We start from the raw sequence: 19,583 nt of genomic DNA on the forward strand, positions 1-19,583 counted from the left end.
AATATGGAGGTCCAAGGGATATAGAATACCTGCACTGGTGCATCGGAATCTATTACTGGTCCCCCACGAGCCGCTCAATATCGAAATGCTTAGTACATTCCATCTTCTTGCACTTAAGTCGGCATTGTGCCTTTTGTATTCAATCACGATGCAATATCTGTGTTTCATGGACAATGTATAGGTTCAAGGGATAGACTAAACCTGCACTGGTGCATCGGAATCAAATACTGGTCTCACAGGAGCCGCTCAAAGCACAAACTCTTAGAAGATTCAACTTTCATGTACTTAAGTTGGCATTGTGCCTTTTGTATTCTTTCCCGATGCGATATGTGTGTTTCATGGACAATGTGAAGGTCCAAAGGATGCAGTATATCTGCACTGGTGCATTGGAATCTAATACTGGTTTCCCAAGAGCCGCTCAAACAACAAACTCTTAGATGATTCACTCTTCTTGTTATTGAGGCGGCATTGTGCCTTTTGTATTCACTCCCGATGTGATTTCTCTGTATCATGGTCAATGTGAAGGTCCCATGGATACAGTAAACCTGAATTAGTGCATCAGATTCTAATACCTGTCTTCCAGGAGCCACTCATAGCACAAACTCTTAGAAGATTCCCTCCTCTTGCAGTTAAGTCGGCATTGTGCCTTTTGTATTCAATCCCGATTCAATATCTGTGTTTCATGGACAATGTGATGGTCCAAGGCATACAGTAAAAATGCACTGGTGGATCGGAATGTAATACTCGTCTCCTGGAGCCGCTCAAAGCACAAACTCTTAGAACATTCACGATTCATGTACTTAAGTCGGCATTGTGCATTTTGTATTCAATTCCGATGCAATTACTGTGTTTCATGGTCAATATGAAGGTCCATGGGATACAGTAAACCTGCACTGGTGCATCGGAATCTAATAGTGGTCTCCCAGGAGACGATCAATCCACACACACTTAGGAGATTCACTCTTCTTGTACTTAAGTTGGCATTGTCCACCTTGTATTCAATCCAGATGCAATTTCTGTGTTTCATGGTCAATGTAAAGGTCCTAGGGATACAGTTAACCTGCACTGGTGCTTCCGAACCAAATACTGGTCTGCCAGGAGCAACTCAAAGCACCAACTCTTAGAAGAATCACTCTTCTTGAACTTAAGTTGGCATTTTGCCTTTTGTATTGACTCCCGATGCAATTGCTGTGATTCATGGTCAACGTGAAGGTCCAAATGCTCTGGTGCATCGCAATCTAATTCTGCTCTCACAGGAGCAGCTCACAGCATAAACTCTTAGGAGATTCACTCTTCTTCTACTTAAGTCGGCATTATGCATTTTGTATTCGATCCCGTTGAGATATCTGTGTATCATGGACAATGTGAAGGTCCAAGAGATGCAGTAAACCTGCACTGGTGCATCGGAGTCTGATACTTGTCTCCCAGGACACAATCAAACCACAACCTCTTAGAAGATTCACTCTTCTTGTACTTCAGCCGGCTTTGTCCCTTTATATTCATTCACGATGCGATTTATGTGTTTCATGGTCTATGTGAAGGTCCAAGGGATGCAGAAAACCTGCGCTGGGGCATCGGAATCTAATACTGGTCTCCCAGGAGCAGCTCAAAGAACAAACTCTTAGAAAATTTACTCTTCTTGTACCTACGTCGGCATTGTCCCTTTTGTATTCAATCACGATCTAATTTCTGTGTATCATGGTCAATGTGAGGGTCCAAGGGATACAGTAAACCTGCACTGGTGGATCGGAATCTAACTCTGGTATCCCAGGAGCCGCTCAAAGCACAGACTCTTAGAAAATTCACTCTTCTTGTACTTAACTCGGCATTCTCCCTTTTGTATTCAATCTCGATGCAATTGCTGTGTTTCATGGTCGGCATTGTCCCTTTTGTATCAATCCGATGCAAGTTCTGTTTTTCATGGTCGATGTGAAGGTCCAAGGGATACAGTAAACCTGCTCTGGCTATACGGAATCTACTACTGGTCTCCCAGAAGCCGCTCAAACCACAAACTCCTAGAAGATTCACTCTTCTTGTACTTAAGTAGGCATTGTGACTTTTGTATTTAATTGCTGTGTTTCATGGTCAATGTGAAGAACCAACAGATACAGTAAACCTGCACTGGTGCATCGGAATCTAATACTGGTCTCCCAGGAGCCGCTCAGGCACAAATTCTTTGAAGAATCACTCTTCTTGTACTTAAGTCGGCATTGTGCCTTATGTATCCACCCCGATGCGATATCTATGTTTCATAGACAATGTGAAGGTCCAAGAGATACAGTAAACCTGCACAAGTTCATCGGAATCTAATACTGGTCCCCCAGCAGACGCTCATTGCACAAACTCTTAGTAGATTCACTCTTCTTGTACTTAAATTGGCATTGTGTGTTTTGTATTCAATCCCGATACAATTGCTGTGTTTCATCGTCAATCTGAAGGTCCAAGGGATACAGTAAACTTGCATTGATGCATCGGAATCCAATACTGGTTTCCATGGAGCCGCTCAAACCACAAACTCTTAGAAGATTCACTCTTCTTGTACTTAAGTCGGCATTGTCCCCTTTGTATTCAATCCCGATGCAATTTCTGTGTTTCATTGTTAATGTGTAGGTCCAAGGGATACTTTAAAAATGCACTGGTTCATCGGAATCTAATACTGGTGTCCCAGGAGACGCTGAAGGCACAAACTCTTAGAAGATTCACTCTTCTACCACTTCACCCGGCATTGTGCCTCTTGCATTCAATCCCGATGCGATTTCTGTATTTCGTGGTCAATGTGGAGGTAAAAGGGATGCAGTAAATACTGCACTGGTGCATCGGAATCTAATACTGGTCTCCCAGGACCCGCTCAAACCACAAATTCTTAGAAGATTCACTCTTCTTGTACTTAATTTGGCATTGTGCATCTTGTATTCAATCCCTATGCGATATCAGTGCTTCTTGGACAATGTGAAGGGCCAAGGGATACAGTAAACCTGCACTGATGTATCGGAATCTAATACTGGTCTCCCAGGAGCCGATAAAACCACAAACTCTTAGAAGATTCACCTCTTCTTGTACTTAAGTCGCCATTGTGCCTCTTGTATTTAATCCCGATGCGATATCTGTGTCTCATGCAGAATATGGAGGTCCAAGGGATATAGAATACCTGCACTGGTGCATCGGAATCTATTACTGGTCCCCCACGAGCCGCTCAATATCGAAATGCTTAGTACATTCCATCTTCTTGCACTTAAGTCGGCATTGTGCCTTTTGTATTCAATCACGATGCAATATCTGTGTTTCATGGACAATGTATAGGTTCAAGGGATAGACTAAACCTGCACTGGTGCATCGGAATCAAATACTGGTCTCACAGGAGCCGCTCAAAGCACAAACTCTTAGAAGATTCAACTTTCATGTACTTAAGTTGGCATTGTGCCTTTTGTATTCTTTCCCGATGCGATATGTGTGTTTCATGGACAATGTAAAGGTCCAAAGGATGCAGTATATCTGCACTGGTGCATTGGAATCTAATACTGGTTTCCCAAGAGCCGCTCAAACAACAAACTCTTAGATGATTCACTCTTCTTGTTATTGAGGCGGCATTGTGCCTTTTGTATTCACTCCCGATGTGATTTCTGTGTATCATGGTCAATGTGAAGGTCCCATGGATACAGTAAACCTGAATTAGTGCATCAGATTCTAATACCTGTCTTCCAGGAGCCACTCATAGCACAAACTCTTAGAAGATTCCCTCCTCTTGCAGTTAAGTCGGCATTGTGCCTTTTGTATTCAATCCCGATTCAATATCTGTGTTTCATGGACAATGTGATGGTCCAAGGCATACAGTAAAAATGCACTGGTGGATCGGAATGTAATACTCGTCTCCTGGAGCCGCTCAAAGCACAAACTCTTAGAACATTCACGCTTCATGTACTTAAGTCGGCATTGTGCATTTTGTATTCAATTCCGATGCAATTACTGTGTTTCATGGTCAATGTGAAGGTCCATGGGATACAGTAAACCTGCACTGGTGCATCGGAATCTAATAGTGGTCTCCCAGGAGACGATCAATCCACATACACTTAGGAGATTCACTCTTCTTGTACTTAAGTTGGCATTGTCCACCTTGTATTCAATCCAGATGCAATTTCTGTGTTTCATGGTCAATGTAAAGGTCCTAGGGATACAGTTAACCTGCACTGGTGCTTCCGAACCTAATACTGGTCTGCCAGGAGCAACTCAAAGCACCAACTCTTAGAAGAATCACTCTTCTTGAACTTAAGTTGGCATTTTGCCTTTTGTATTGACTCCCGATGCAATTGCTGTGATTCATGGTCAACGTGAAGGTCCAAATGCTCTGGTGCATCGCAATCTAATTCTGCTCTCACAGGAGCAGCTCACAGCATAAACTCTTAGGAGATTCACTCTTCTTCTACTTAAGTCGGCATTATGCATTTTGTATTCGATATCGTTGAGATATCTGTGTATCATGGACAATGTGAAGGTCCAAGAGATGCAGTAAACCTGCACTGGTGCATCGGAGTCTAATACTTGTCTCCCAGGACACAATCAAACCACAACCTCTTAGAAGATTCACTCTTCTTGTACTTCAGCCGGCTTTGTCCCTTTATATTCATTCACGATGCGATTTATGTGTTTCATGGTCTATGTGAAGGTCCAAGGGATGCAGAAAACCTGCGCTGGGGCATCGGAATCTAATACTGGTCTCCCAGGAGCAGCTCAAGGAACAAACTCTTAGAAAATTTACTCTTCTTGTACCTACGTCGGCATTGTCCCTTTTGTATTCAATCACGATCTAATTTCTGTGTATCATGGTCAATGTGAGGGTCCAAGGGATACAGTAAACCTGCACTGGTGGATCGGAATCTAACTCTGGTATCCCAGGAGCCGCTCAAAGCACAGACTCTTAGAAAATTCACTCTTCTTGTACTTAACTCGGCATTGTCCCTTTTGTATTCAATCACGATGCAATTGCTGTGTTTTATGGTCAACGTGAAGGTCCAAGGGATACAGTAAACCTGTACTGGTGAATCGGAATCTAATAACGGTGTCCCAGGAGCCGCTCAAAGACAAACTCTTAGAAGATGCACTCTTCTTGTACTTAAGTTGGCATTGTGCCTTTTGTATTTAATCCCGATGCAATTGCTGTGTTTCATGGTCAGTGTCACGGTCCAAGGGATACAGTAAACCTTCACTGATGCATCGGAATGTAATACTGGTCTCCCAGTAGCCGATCAAACCACAAACTCTTAGAAGATTCACTCTTCTTGTACTTAAGTGGGCATTTTCCCCTTTGTATTTAATTCCGATGTAATTTCTGTGTTTCATGGTCAATGTGAAGATCCAAGGTATACATTAAACCTGCAGCGTTCCATCGGAATCTAATACTGGTCTCCCAGGAGCCGCTCAAACACCAAACACTTAGAAGATTCACTCTTCTTGTACTTAAGTCGCCATTGTAACTTTTGTATTCAATCCCGATGAAATTTCTGTGTATCATGGTCAATGTGTAGGTCCAAGGGATACAGTAAAACGGCACTGGTTCATCGGAATCTAATACAAGTCTCCCAGGAGCCGATCAAACCAGAATCTCTTAGGAGATTCACCCTTCTTGCACTTAAGTTAGCATTGTGCCTTTTGTATTCAATCCCGATTCAATTGCTGTGTTTCATGGCCGGCATTGTCCCTTTTGTATCAATCCGAAGCAAGTTCTGTTTTTCATGGTCGATGTGAAGGTCCAAGGGATACAGTAAACCTGCTCTGGCTATACGGAATCTACTACTGGTCTCCCAGGAGCCGCTCAAACCACAAACTCCTAGAAGATTCACTCTTCTTGTACTTAAGTAGGCATTGTGACTTTTGTATTTAATTGCTGTGTTTCATGGTCAATGTGAAGAACCAACAGATACAGTAAACCTGCACTGGTGCATCGGAATCTAATACTGGTCTCCCAGGAGCCGCTCAGGCACAAATTCTTTGAAGAATCACTCTTCTTGTACTTAAGTCGGCATTGTGCCTTATGTATCAACCCCGATGCGATGTCTATGTTTCATAGACAATGTGAAGGTCCAAGAGATACAGTAAACCTGCACAAGTTCATCGGAATCTAATACTGGTCCCCCAGCAGACGCTCATTGCACAAACTCTTAGTAGATTCACTCTTCTTGTACTTAAATTGGCATTGTGTGTTTTGTATTCAATCCCGATGCAATTGCTGTGTTTCATCGTCAATCTGAAGGTCCAAGGGATACAGTAAACTTGCATTGATGCATCGGAATCCAATACTGGTTTCCATGGAGCCGCTCAAACCACAAACTCTTAGAAGATTCACTCTTCTTGTACTTAAGTCGGCATTGTCCCCTGTGATTTCAATCCCGATGCAATTTCTGTGTTTCATCGTCAATGTGAAGGTCCAAGGGACATAGTAAACCAGCACTTGTGCATCGGAATCTAATACTGGGCTCCCAGGAGGCGCACAAACCACAAAAATTTAGAAGATTCACTCTTCTTGTACCTTACTCGCCATTGTCCCTTTTGTATTCAATGCAATGCAATTTCTGTTTTTCGTGGTCAATGTGAAGGTCCAAGGGATACATCAAACATGCACTGGTTCTACGGAAACTAATACTGGTCACCCAGGAGCCGCTCAAACCACAAACTCTTAGAAGAATCACTCTTCTTGTACTTAAGTCGGCATTGTGCCTTTTGTATTAACCCCGATGCGATATCTGCGTTTCATGGACAATGTGAAGGTCCAAGGGATGCAGTAAACCTGCACTGGTGCATCGAAATCTAATACTTGTCTCCCTGGAGACGATCAAACCACAAACTCTTAGATGATTCACTCCTCTTGTACTTCAGTCGGGATTTTCCCCTTTGTATTCAATCCCGGTGCAATTTCTGTGTTTAATGGTCAATGTGAAGGTCCGGGGGATACAGCATACCCGCACTGGTGCATCGGAATCTAATACTGGTCTCCCAGGAGATGCTCAAACTACACACTCTTAAAAGAATCATTCTTCTTGTACTGAAGTTGGCATTGTGCCTTTTGTATTCAATCCCGATGCAATTGCTGTGTTTCATGGTCAATGTGAAGAGCAAGGGATACAGGAAACCTGCACTGGTGCATCGGAACCTAATCCTGGTTTTCCTGGAAACGCTCAAACCTCAAACTCTTAGAAGATTCACTCTTCTTGTACTTCAGCCGGAATTGTATGTTTTGTATTCGATCCCGATATGATTTCTGTGTTTCATGGTCAAAAGGATGGTCCAAGGGATACAGTAAACCTGCACTGGTGCATCGGAAACTAACACTGGTCCCCCAAGAGCGGCTCAAAACACAAACTCTTAGAAGATTCACTCTTCTTGTACATAAGTCGGCATTGTCCCATTTGTATACAATCCCAATGCGATATCAGTTCTTCATGGTCAATGTGAAGATCCAAGGGATACAGCAAACCTTCACTGGTTCATCGGAATCTAATACTGATCCCCCAGGAGCCGCTTAAACTACAAACTATTTGAAGATTCACTCTCTTTGTACTTAAGTTGGCATTATCCTCTTTGTATTCAATCCCGATGCAATTTCTGTGTTTCATGGTCAATGTGAAGGTCCAAGGGACATAGTGAACTAGCACATGTGCATCGGAATCTAATACTGGTCTCCCAGGAGGCGCACAAACCACAAACATTTAGAAGATTCACTCTTCTTGTACCTAACTCGCCATAGTCCCTTTTGTATTCAATCCAATGCAATTTCTGTTTTTCATGGTCAATGTGAAGGTCCAAGGGATACATTAAACCTGCACTGGTTCTACGGAAACTGATAGTGGTCTCCCAGGAGCCGCTCAAACCACAAACTCTTAGAAGGATCACTCTTCTTGTACTTAAGTCGGCATTGTGCCTTTTGTATCAACCCCGATGCCATATCTGTGTTTCATGGACAATGTGAAGGTCCAAGGGATGCAGTAAACCTGCACTGGTGCATCGAAATCTAATACTTGTCTCCCTGGAGACGATCAAACCATGAACTCTTAGATGATTCCCTCTTCTTGTATTAAGTCGGCATTGTCCCCTCTGTTTTCAATCCCAATACAATTTCTGTGTTTCATCGTCAATGTGAAGGTCCAAGGGATAATGTAAACCTGCATTGTTGCATCGGAATCCAATACTGGTCTCCATGGCGCCGCTCATACACAAACTCTTAGCAGATTCACTCATTTTGTACTTAAGTCGGCATTGAGCTTTCTGTATTGAATCCCGCTGCAATTTCTCTGTTTCATGGTCAATGTGATGGTCCAAGGGTTACAGTAAACCTGCACTGGTGCATCGGAATCTAATACTGGTCTCCCAGGAGCTTCTCAAACCACAAACTCTTAGAAGAATCACTCTTTTTGTACTTAAGTCGGCATTAAGCATTTTGTATTCAATCCCGTTGCAATTTTTATGTTTCATGGTCAATGTAAAGGTCCAGGTGATACAGTAAAGCTGCACTGGTGCATCGGAATCTAATTCTGGTCTCCCAGGAGCCGCTCAAAACACACTCTTGGAAGATTCACTCTTCTTGTACTTAACTCGGCATTGTCCCTTTTGTATTCAATCCGGTGCAATTTCTGTATTTCATGGTCAATGTGAAATTTCAAGGGATACAGTAAACCTGCACTGGTACATCAGAATGTAACACTGGTTTACCAGGAGCCGCTCAAACCACAAACTCTTTGAAGATTCACTCATCTTGTACTTAAGGCGGCATTGTGCTTTTTGTATTCAATCACGATGCAATTTCTCTGTTTCATGGTCAATGTGAAGAGCAAGGGAGACAGTAAACCTGCACTGGTGCATCAGAAACTAATACTGGTCTCCCAGGAGCTGTTCAAAGCACAAACTTTAGAAGATTCACTCTTACTGTATTTATGTCGGCATTGTGCCTTTTGTGTTCAGTCCCAATGCAATTGCTGTGTTTCATGGTCGGCATTGTGCCTTTTGTATTCAATCCCGATGCAATTTTTATGTTCTATGGCCAATGTGAAGGTCCAAATGATACAGTAAACCAGCAGTGGTGCATCTGAATCTAATACTGGTCTCCCAGGAGTCGCTCAAATCACAAACTCTTAGAAGATTTACCCTTCTTGTACTTAAGTCGGCATTGTCCATTCTGTATTCAACCCCGATCTAATTTCTGTGTTTCATAGTCAATGTGAAGGTAAGAGGGATACAGTAAACCTGCACTGGCGCATCGGAATCTATTACTGGTCTCACAGGAGCCGCTCAATCCACACATTCTTAAAAGAATCATTCTTCTTGTACTTAAGTTGGCATTGTGCCTTTTGTATTCAATCCCTATGCAATTGCTGTGTTTCATGGTCAATATGAAGAGCAAGGGATACAGTAAACCTGCACTGGTGCATCAGAAACTAATACTGGTCTCCCAGGAGCAGCTCAAACCACAAACTTTAGAAGAATTACTCTTCTTGTATTTAAGTCGGCATTGTGCCTTTTGTATTCAGACCCAATGCATTTGCCGTGATTCATGGCTGGCATTGTGCCTTTTGTATTCAATCCCGATGCAATTTTTATGTTCTATGGTCAATGTGAAGGTCCAAATGATACAGTAAACCAGCACTGGTTCATCGGAATCTAATACCGATCCCCCAGGAGACGCTCAAACCACAAACTCTTAGAAGAATGACTCTTCTTGTACTTAAGTTGGCATTGTGCCTTTTGTATTCAATAACGATGCAATTGCTGTGTTTCATGGTCAATGTGAAAGTCCAAGGGATACAGTATACCTGCAGTGGTGCATCGGAATCTAATACTGGTCTCCCAGGAGCCGCTCAAAGCACAAACTCTTTGTAGAATCACTCTTCTTGTTTTTAAGTCGGCATTATGCCCTTTGCATTCAATCCCGGTGCAATTTCTGTGTTTCATGGTCACTGTGAGGCTCCAAAGGATACAGTATACCTCCACTGGTGCATCAGAATCTAAAACTTGTCTCCCAGGAGACGATCAACCCACAAACTCTTGGATGATTCACTCTTCTTGTACTTAAGTCGGCATTGTCCCCTTTGTATTCAATCCCGGTGCAATTTCTGTGTTTCATGCTCAATGTGAAGTTCCAAGGGATACAGTTAACCCTTCACTGGTGCATCGGAATCTAATACTGGTCTCCCAGGAGCCGCTCAAACAACAAACACTTAGAAGATTCACTCTTCTTGTACTTAAGTCGGCTTTGTAACTTTTGTATTCAATCCGATGCGATTTCTGTTCTTCACGGTCAATGTGAATGTACACGGGATACAGTAAACCTGCACTGGATCATCGGAATCTAATACTGATCTCCCAGAAGCCGCTCAAATCACAAATTCTTAGAAGTTTCCCTCCTCTTGTACTTAAGTCGGCATTGTCCCTTTTGTTTTCAATTACGATCCAAATTCAGTGTTTCATGGTCAATGTGAAGGTCCAAGGGATACAGCAAACACGCACTGGTGCATTGGAATCTAATACTGGTCGCCGAGGAGCCGCTCAAACCACAAACTCATAGAAGTTTCACTCCTCTTGTGAATAAGTTGACATTGTGCGTTTTGTATTCAATCCTGATGCAATTGTTGTGTTTCGTGGTCAATGTGAAGGTCCGAGCGATACAGTAAACCTCCACTGGTGCATCGGAATCTTATACTGGTTTCCCAGGAGCAGTTCAAACCATAAACTCTTAGAAGATTCACTCTTCTTTTACTTAAGTCGGCATTGTGCCTTTTGTATTCAATCCCGATGCAAAACTGTGTATCATCGTCAATGTAAAGGTGCAAGGGGGACAGTAAACCTGCACTGGTGCATCAGAATGTAATACTGGTTTAACAGGAGCCACTCAAACCACAAACCCTTAGAAGATTCACCCTTCCTGTACTTAAGTTGGCATTGTGCCTTTTGTATTCAATCCGATCTAATTACTGTTTCCCATGCTCAAAGTGAAGGTCAAAGGTATACAGTAAACCTGCACTGGTGCATCGGAATCTAATACTGCTTTCCCAGGAGCCGCTCAAACCACAAACTCTTACAAGATTCACTCTTCTTGTACTTAAGTCGGCAATGTGCCTTTTATATTAAATCCCGATGCAATAGCAGTGTTTCATGCTAAATGTGAAGGTCCAAGGGATACAACGAACCTGCACTGGTGCATCGGAATCTAATACTGGTTTCAGAGGAGCCGCTCAAAGCACAAACTCGTCTTGTACTAAAGTTGGCATTGTGATTTTGTAATAAATCCCGATTCAAAACTGTGTATCATGGTCAATGGAAAGGTCCAAGGGATACAGTAAACCTGCACTGATGCATCGGAATCTAATACTGGACTCCGAGGAGCCGCTCGAACCACAAACTCTTAGAAGAATCACTCTTCTTGTACTTAAGTCGGCATTGAGCTTTCTGTATTGAATCCCGATGCAATTTCTCTTTTTCATGGTCAATGTGAGGGTCCAAGGGTTACAGTAAACCTGCACTGGTGAATCGGAATCTAATACTGGTCTCCCAGGAGCTGCTCAAACCACAAACTCTTAGAAGAATCACTCTTTTTGTACTTAAGTCGGCATTAAGCATTTTGTATTCAATCCTGTTGCAATTTTTATGTTTCATGGTCAATGTAAAGGTCCAGGTGATACAGTAAAGCTGCACTGGTGCATCGGAATCTAATTCTGGTCTCCCAGGAGCCGCTCAAAACACAAACTCTTAGAAGATTCACTCTTCTTGTACGTAACTCGGCATTGTCCCTTTTGTATTCAATCCGGTGCAATTTCTGTATTTCATGGTCAATGTGAAAGTCCAAGGGATACAGTAAACTTGCACTGGTACATCGGAATGTAACACTGGTTTCCCAGGAGCCGCTCAAACCACAAACTCTTTGAAGATTCACTCATCTTGTACTTAAGGCGGCATTGTGCTTTTTGTATTCAATCACGATGCAATTTCTCTGTTTCATGGTCAATGTGAAGAGCAAGGGAGACAGTAAACCTGCACTGGTGCATCAGAAACTAATACTGGTCTCCCAGGAGCAGTTCAAAGCACAAACTTTAGAAGATTCACTCTTCTTGTATTTATGTCGGCATTGTGCCTTTTGTGTTCAGTCCCAATGCAAATGCTGTGTTTCATGGTCGGCATTGTGCCTTTTGTATTCAATCCCGATGCAATTTTTATGTTCTATGGCCAATGTGAAGGTCCAAATGATACAGTAAACCAGCAGTGGTGCATCTGAATCTAATACTCGTCTCCCAGGAGACGCTTAAACCACAAACTCTTAGAAGAATGACTCTTCTTGTACTTAAGTTGGCATTGTGCCTTTTGTATTCAATAACGATGCAATTGCTGTGTTTCATGGTCAATGTGAAAGTCCAAGGGATACAGTATACCTGCAGTGGTGCATCGGAATCTAATACTGGTCTCCCAGGAGCCGCTCAAAGCACAAACTCTTTGTAGAATCACTCTTCTTGTTTTTAAGTAGGCGTTATGCCCTTTGCATTCAATCCCGTTGCAATTTCTGTGTTTCATGGTCACTGTGAAGCTCCAAAGGATACAGTAAACCTGAACTGGTGCATCCAAAAATAATACTGATCTCCCAGGAGCCTCTAATAATACAAACACTTAGAAATTTCACTCTTTTTGTACTTATGTCGGCATTGTCCATTTGTATTCAATCTGATGCAATTTCTGTTTTTCATGGTCAATGCAAAGGTCCAAGTGATACAGTAAAGCTGCACTCGTGTATCGGAATCTAATACTGGTCTCCAAGGAGCCGCTCAAACCATAAACACTTTGGAGATTCACTCTTCTTGTACTTTAGTCGGCTTTGTAACTTTTTATTCAATCCGATGCGATTTCTGTTCTTCACGGTCAATGTGAATGTCCACGGGATACAGTAAACCTGCACTGGATCATCGGAATCTAATACTGATCTCCCAGAAGCCGCTCAAATCACAAATTCTTAGAAGTTTCCCTCTTCTTGTACTTAAGTCGGCATTGTCCCTTTTGTTTTCAATTAGGATCCAAATTCAGTGTTTCATGGTCAATGTGAAGGTCCAAGGGATACAGCAAACCTGCACTGGTGCATCGGAATCTAATACTGGTCGCCGAGGAGCCGCTCAAACCACAAACACATAGAAGTTTCACTCTTCTTGTGAATAAGTTGACATTGTGCGTTTTGTATTCAATCCTGATGCAATTGTTGTGTTTCGTGGTCAATGTGAAGGTCCGAGGGATACAGTAAACCTCCACTGGTGCATCGGAATCTTATACTGGTTTCCCAGGAGCCGTTCAAACCATAAACTCTTAGAAGATTCACTCTTCTTTTACTTAAGTCGGCATTGTGCCTTTTGTATTCAATCCCGATGCAAAACTGTGTATCATCGTCAATGTAAAGGTCCAAGGGGTACAGTAAACCTGCACTGGTGCATCAGAATGTGATACTGGTTTAACAGGAGCCACTCAAACCACAAACCCTTAGAAGATTCACTCTTCCTGTACTTAAGTTGGCATTGTGCCTTTTGTATTCAATCCGATCTAATTACTGTTTCCCATGGTCAAAGTGAAGGTCAAAGGTATACAGTAAACCTGCACTGGTTCATCGGAATCTAATACTGCTTTCCCAGGAGCCGCTCAAACCACAAACTCTTACAAGATTCACTCTTCTTGTCCTTAAGTCGGCAATGTGCCTTTTATATTAAATCCCGATGCAATAGCAGTGTTTCATGCTAAATGTGAAGGTCCAAGGGATACAACGAACCTGCACTGGTGCATCGGAATCTAATACTGGTTTCAGAGGAGCCGCTCAAAGCACAAACTCGTCTTGTACTAACGTTGGCATTGTGATTTTGTAATAAATCCCGATTCAAAACTGTGTATCATGGTCAATGGAAAGGTCCAAGGGATACAGTAAACCTGCACTTATGCATCGGAATCTAATACTGGACTCCGAGGAGCCGCTCGAACCACAAACTCTTAGGAGATTCACTCTTCTTTTACTTAAGTCGGCATTGTCCGTTTTGTATTCCAACCCGTTGAGATTTCTGTGTTTAATGGTCAATGTGAAGGTCTAAGGGATACAGTAAACCTGCACTGATGCATCGCAATCTAATACTGGTCTCCCAGGAGCCGGTCAAAGCACAAACGCTTAAAGATCACTCTTTTGCACTTAAGTCGGCAATGTGCCGTTTGTACTCTATCCCGTTGCGATTTCTGTGTTTCATGGTAAATGTGATGGTCTAAAGGATACAGTAAACCTGCAATGGTGCATCTGAATCTAATACTGGTGTCCCAGGAGCCGCTCAAACCACAGACTCTTAGGAGATTCACTCTTCTTCTACTTAAGTCGGCATCGTCCTTATTGTATTCAATCCCGATGCAATTTCAGTGTTTCATGGTCAATGTGTAGGTCAAGGGGATACAGTAAACCTGCACTGGTGAATCGGAATCAATTACTATACTCCCAGGAGCCGCTCAAATCACAAACTCTTAGAAGATTCACTCTTCTTGTACTTAAGTCGGCATTGTCCATTTTGTATTCAATCCCGATGCAATATCTGTGTTTTATGGTCAATGGGAATGTCCATGGGGTACAGTATAACTGCACTGGTGCATCGGAATCTAATACTCGGTCCCAGGAGCCGCTCAAACCACGAACTCTCAGGAGATTCACTCTTCTTGTACTTAAGTCGGCAATGACCCTTTTGCATTCAATGCCGAAGCAATTTCTGTGTTTCATGGTCAATTTGAAGGTCCAAGGGATACAGTAAACCTGCACTGGCGCATTGGAACTAATACTGGCCTACCAGGAGCCGCTCAAACCACAAACTCTTGGAAGATCCTCTCTTCTTGTACTTAAGTCGGCATTGTCCCTTTTGCATTTAATGCCGAAGCAATTTCTGTGTTTCATGGTCAATGTGAAGGTCCAAGGGATACAGTAAACCTGCACTGGTGCAGCGGAATCTAATACTGGTCTCCCAGAAGACGCTCAAACCACAAACTCTTAGAAGATTCACTCTTCTTGTACTTAAGTCGGCATTGTCCACTTCTGTATTCAATCCCGATCAATTTCTGTATCTCATGGTCAATGTGAAGGTCCAAGGGATACAGTTAACCTGCACTGGTGCTCCGGAATGTAATACTGGTCTCCCGGGAGCCGCTCAAAGCACAAAGTCTTAGAAGATTCACTCTTCTTGTGCTTATTTCGGCATTGCCCGTTTGTATTCTATCCCGATGCAATTTCTGTGTTTCATAGCCAATGTGAAGGTCCAAGGGATACAGTAAACCTGCACTGGTGCAGCGGAATCTAATACTGGACTCCCAGGACCCGCTCAAACCACCAACTCTTAGAAGATTCACTCTTCTTGTACTTAAGTCGGCATTGTGCATTTTGTATTCAATCCCGATGCAATTTCTGTGTTTCATGGTCAATGTGGAGGTCCAAGGGATACAGTAAACCATAACCCATGCTAGGGAATCTAATACTGGTCTCCCAGGAGCCGCTCAAAGCACAAACCCTTAGAAGATTCACTCTTCTTGCACTTTAGTCGGCATTGTCCATTTGTATTCAATCCCGATGCAATTTCTGTTTTTCATGGTCAATGTGAAGGTATAAGGGATACAGTAAACCTGCACTGGTGCATCGGAATTTAATACTGGTGTCCCAGGTGCCGCTCAAACCACAAACTATTAGTAGAATCACTCTTCATGTACTTAAGTCGGCATTGTCCCTTTTTGTATTCAATCACGATGAAATTTCTGTGTTTCATGGTCAATGTGAAGGTCCAAGGGATACAGTCAACATGCACGGGTGCATCGGAATCTAGTACTGGCCTCCCAGGAGTCACTCAAAGCACAAACTCTTAGAAGATTCACTCTTCTTGTATTTCAGTCGGCATTGTCCCTTTTTTATTCAATCCCGGTGCAATTTCTGTGCATCATTGTCTATGTGAAGGTCCAAGGGATACAGTAAACCTGCACTGGTGCTCCGGAATCTAATACTGGTCTCCCAGGCGCCGCTCAAAGCACAAAGTCTTAGAAGAATCACTCTTCTTGTACTTATGTCGGCATTGTCCATTTGTATTCAATCCCGATGCAATATCTGTGTTTCATGGCCAATGTGAAGGTCCAAGGGATACAGTAAACCTGCACTGGTGCAGCGGAATCTAATACTGGTCTCCCACGATACGCTCAAACCACAAACTCTTAGAAGATTCACTCTTCCTGTACTTAATACGGCATTGTCCATTTTGTATTCAATCCCGATGCAATTTTTGTGTTTCATGGTCAATGGGAACGTCCAAGGGATACAGTAAACCTGCACTGGTGCATCGGAACCTAATACTGGTCTCCCAGGACCCGCTCAAAGCACCAACTCTTAGAAGATTCACTCTTCTCGTACTTAAGTCGGCAATGTGCTTTTGTATTCTATCCCGTTGCGATTTCTGTGTTTCATGGTCAATTTGAAGGTCCAAGGGAAACCGTAAATCTGCACTGGTGCATCGGAATCTATTACTGGCCTCCCAGGAGTCACTGAAAGCACAAACTCTTAAAAGATTCATCCATCTTGTACTTAAGTCGGCATTGTCCCTTTTGTATTCAATCCCGGTGCAATTTCTGTGCATCATTGTCTATGTGAAGGTCCAAGGGATACAGTAAACCTGCACTGCTGCATCGGAATATAATACTATTTTCAAAGGAGCCGCTCAAGTCACAAACTCTTAGAAGATTCACTCTTCTTGTACTTAAGTCGGCAATGACCCTTTTGCATTCAATGTCGATGCTAATTCTGTGTTTCATGGTCAATGTGAAGGTCCAAAGGGATACAGTAATCCTGCACTGGTGCATCCGAATCTAATACTGGTCTCCCAGGAACCGCTCAAAGCACGAACTCTTAGAGGATTCACTCTTCTTGTACTTAAGTCGGCATTGTGAGTTTTGTATTCTATCACGTTGCGATATCTGTGTTTCGTGGACAATGTGAAGGTCCAAGGGAAACAGTAAACCTGCACTGGCGCATCGGAATCTGATACTGGTCTCCCAGCAGCCGCTCAAATCACAAACTCTTAGAAGATTCACTCTTCTTGTACTGAAGTCGGCATTGTCCCTATTGTAAGCAATCCCAATGGCAATTTCTGTGTTTCATGGTCAATGTGAGGGGCCAAGGGGTACAGTAAACCAGCACAGGTGCATCAGAAACTAATACTGGTCTGACAGGATCCGCACAAAGCACAATCTCTTAGTAGATTCACTCCTCTTGTACTTAAGTCGGCGTTGTCCTTTTTGTATTCAATCCCGATGCAATTTCTTTCTTTCATGGTCAATGTGAACGTCCAAGGGATACACTAAACCTGCACTGGTGCATCGGAATCAAATACTATGTTCTCAGGAGCCGCTCAAATCACAAACTCTTAGAAGATTCACTCTTCTTGTACTAAAGTCGGCATTGTCCCTTTGTATTCAATCCCGATGCTATATCTGTGTTTCATGGTCAATGGGAATGTCCAAGGGATACAGAAAACCTGCACTGGTGCATCGGAATCAAATACTATGCTCCCAGGAGCCGCTCAAATCACAAACTCTTAGAAGATTCACTCTTCTTGTACTTAAGTCGGCATTGTCCATTTTGTATTCAATCCCGATGCAATATCCGTGTTTCATGGTCAATGGGAATGTCCATGGGATACAGTATACCTGCACTGGTGCATCGGAATCTAATACTGGTCTCCGAGGAGACGCTCAAACCACAAACTCTTAGAACATTCACTCCTCTTGTATATAAGTCGGCATTGTCCACTTTTGTATTCAATCCCGATGCAATTTCTGTGTCTCCTGGTCAATGTGAAGGTCCAAGGGATACAGTTAACATGCACCGGTGCTCCGTAATCTAATACTGGTCTCCCAGGAGCCGCTCAAAGCACCAACTCTTAGAAGATCCACTCTTCTTGTACTTAAGTCGGCATTGTCCATTTGTATACAATCCCGATGCAATTTCTGTGTTTCATGCCCAATGTGAAGGTCCAAGTTATACATTAAACCTGCAATGGTGCAGCGAAATCTAACACTGTTCTCCCAGGAGCCGCTCAAATCACAAACTCCTAGAAGATTCACACTTCTTGTACTGAAGTCGGCATTGTCATTTTTGTATTCAATCCCGATGGAATATCTGTGTATCATGGTCAATGGGAATGTCCAAGGGATACAGTAAACCTGCACTGGCGCATCGGAATCTAATACTGATCTTCCAGGAGCAGCTCAAATCACGAACTCTTACAAGATTCACTCTTCATGTACTTATGTCGGCGTTGTGCATTTTGTATTCTAGCTCGTAGCCAAATCTGTGTTTCATGGTCAATGGGAATGTCCAAGGGATACAGTATACCTGCACTGGTGCCTCGGAATTTAATTCTGGTCTCCCAGGAGCCGCTCAAACCACAAACTCTTCGAAGATTCACTCCTCTCGTACTTAAGATGGCAGTGAACCTTTTGCATTCAATGCCGATTCTAATTCTGTGTTTCATGGTCAATGTGAGGGTCCAAGGGATACAGTTATCCTGCACTGGTGCATCGGAATCTAATACTGGTGTCCCGGGAGCGGCTCAAATCACAAACTCTTTGAAGATTCACTCTTCTTGTGCTTAAGTCGGCATTGTCCCTTTTGTATTCAATCACTATGCAATCTCTGTGTTTCATGGTCAATGTGAAGGTCCAAGGGATACAGTTTATGTACACTGGTGCATCGGAATCTAATACTGGCCACCCAGGAGGCACTCAAAGAACAAACTCTTAGAAGATTCTCTCTTCTTGTACTTAAGTCGGCATTGTCCATTTCGTATTCAATCCCGATACAATTTCTGTATCTCAGTGACAATGTGAAGGTCCAAGGGATACAGTAAACCTTCACTGGTGCGTCGGAATCTAATACTGGTCTCCCAGGAGCCGCTCAAACCCAAAATCTTAGAAGATTCACTTTTCCTATACTTAAGTCGGCATTGTCCATTTTGTATTCAAACCCGATGCAATTTCTGTGTTTCATGGCCAATCAGGTGGTTCAAGGGATACAGTAAACCTGCACTGGTGCATTGGAATCTAATACTGGTCTACCAGGAGCCGTTCAAAGCACAAATACTAACTAGATTCACTTGTCCTGTACATAAGTCGTCATTGTTCATTTGTATTCAATCCCGATGCAATTTCAGTGCTTCATGGTCAATGTGAAGGTCCAAGAGATACAGCAAACCTGCACTGGTTCATCGGAATATAATACTGGTCTCCCAGGAGCCGCTCAAACCACAAACTCTTAGTAGATTCACTCTTCTTGTACTTAAGTCGGCAATGTGCCCTTTGTATTCTATCCTGTAGCGATTTCTGTGATTCATGGTAAGTGTGAAGGTCCAAAGGATACTGAAAACCTGCACTGGTGCAGCGGAATCTAATACTGGTCTCCCAGGAGACGCTCAAATATCAGTCTCTTAGATGATTCACTCTTCTTCTACTTAAGTTGGCAATGTCCCTCTTGTATTCAAACCCGATGCAATATCTATTAATCTTGGTCAATGTGAAGGTCCAAG

This window comes from Schistocerca americana, unplaced genomic scaffold (genome assembly GCF_021461395.2).
Source record: "Schistocerca americana isolate TAMUIC-IGC-003095 unplaced genomic scaffold, iqSchAmer2.1 HiC_scaffold_45, whole genome shotgun sequence".
NCBI classification, from domain to species: Eukaryota; Metazoa; Arthropoda; class Insecta; order Orthoptera; family Acrididae; genus Schistocerca; species Schistocerca americana.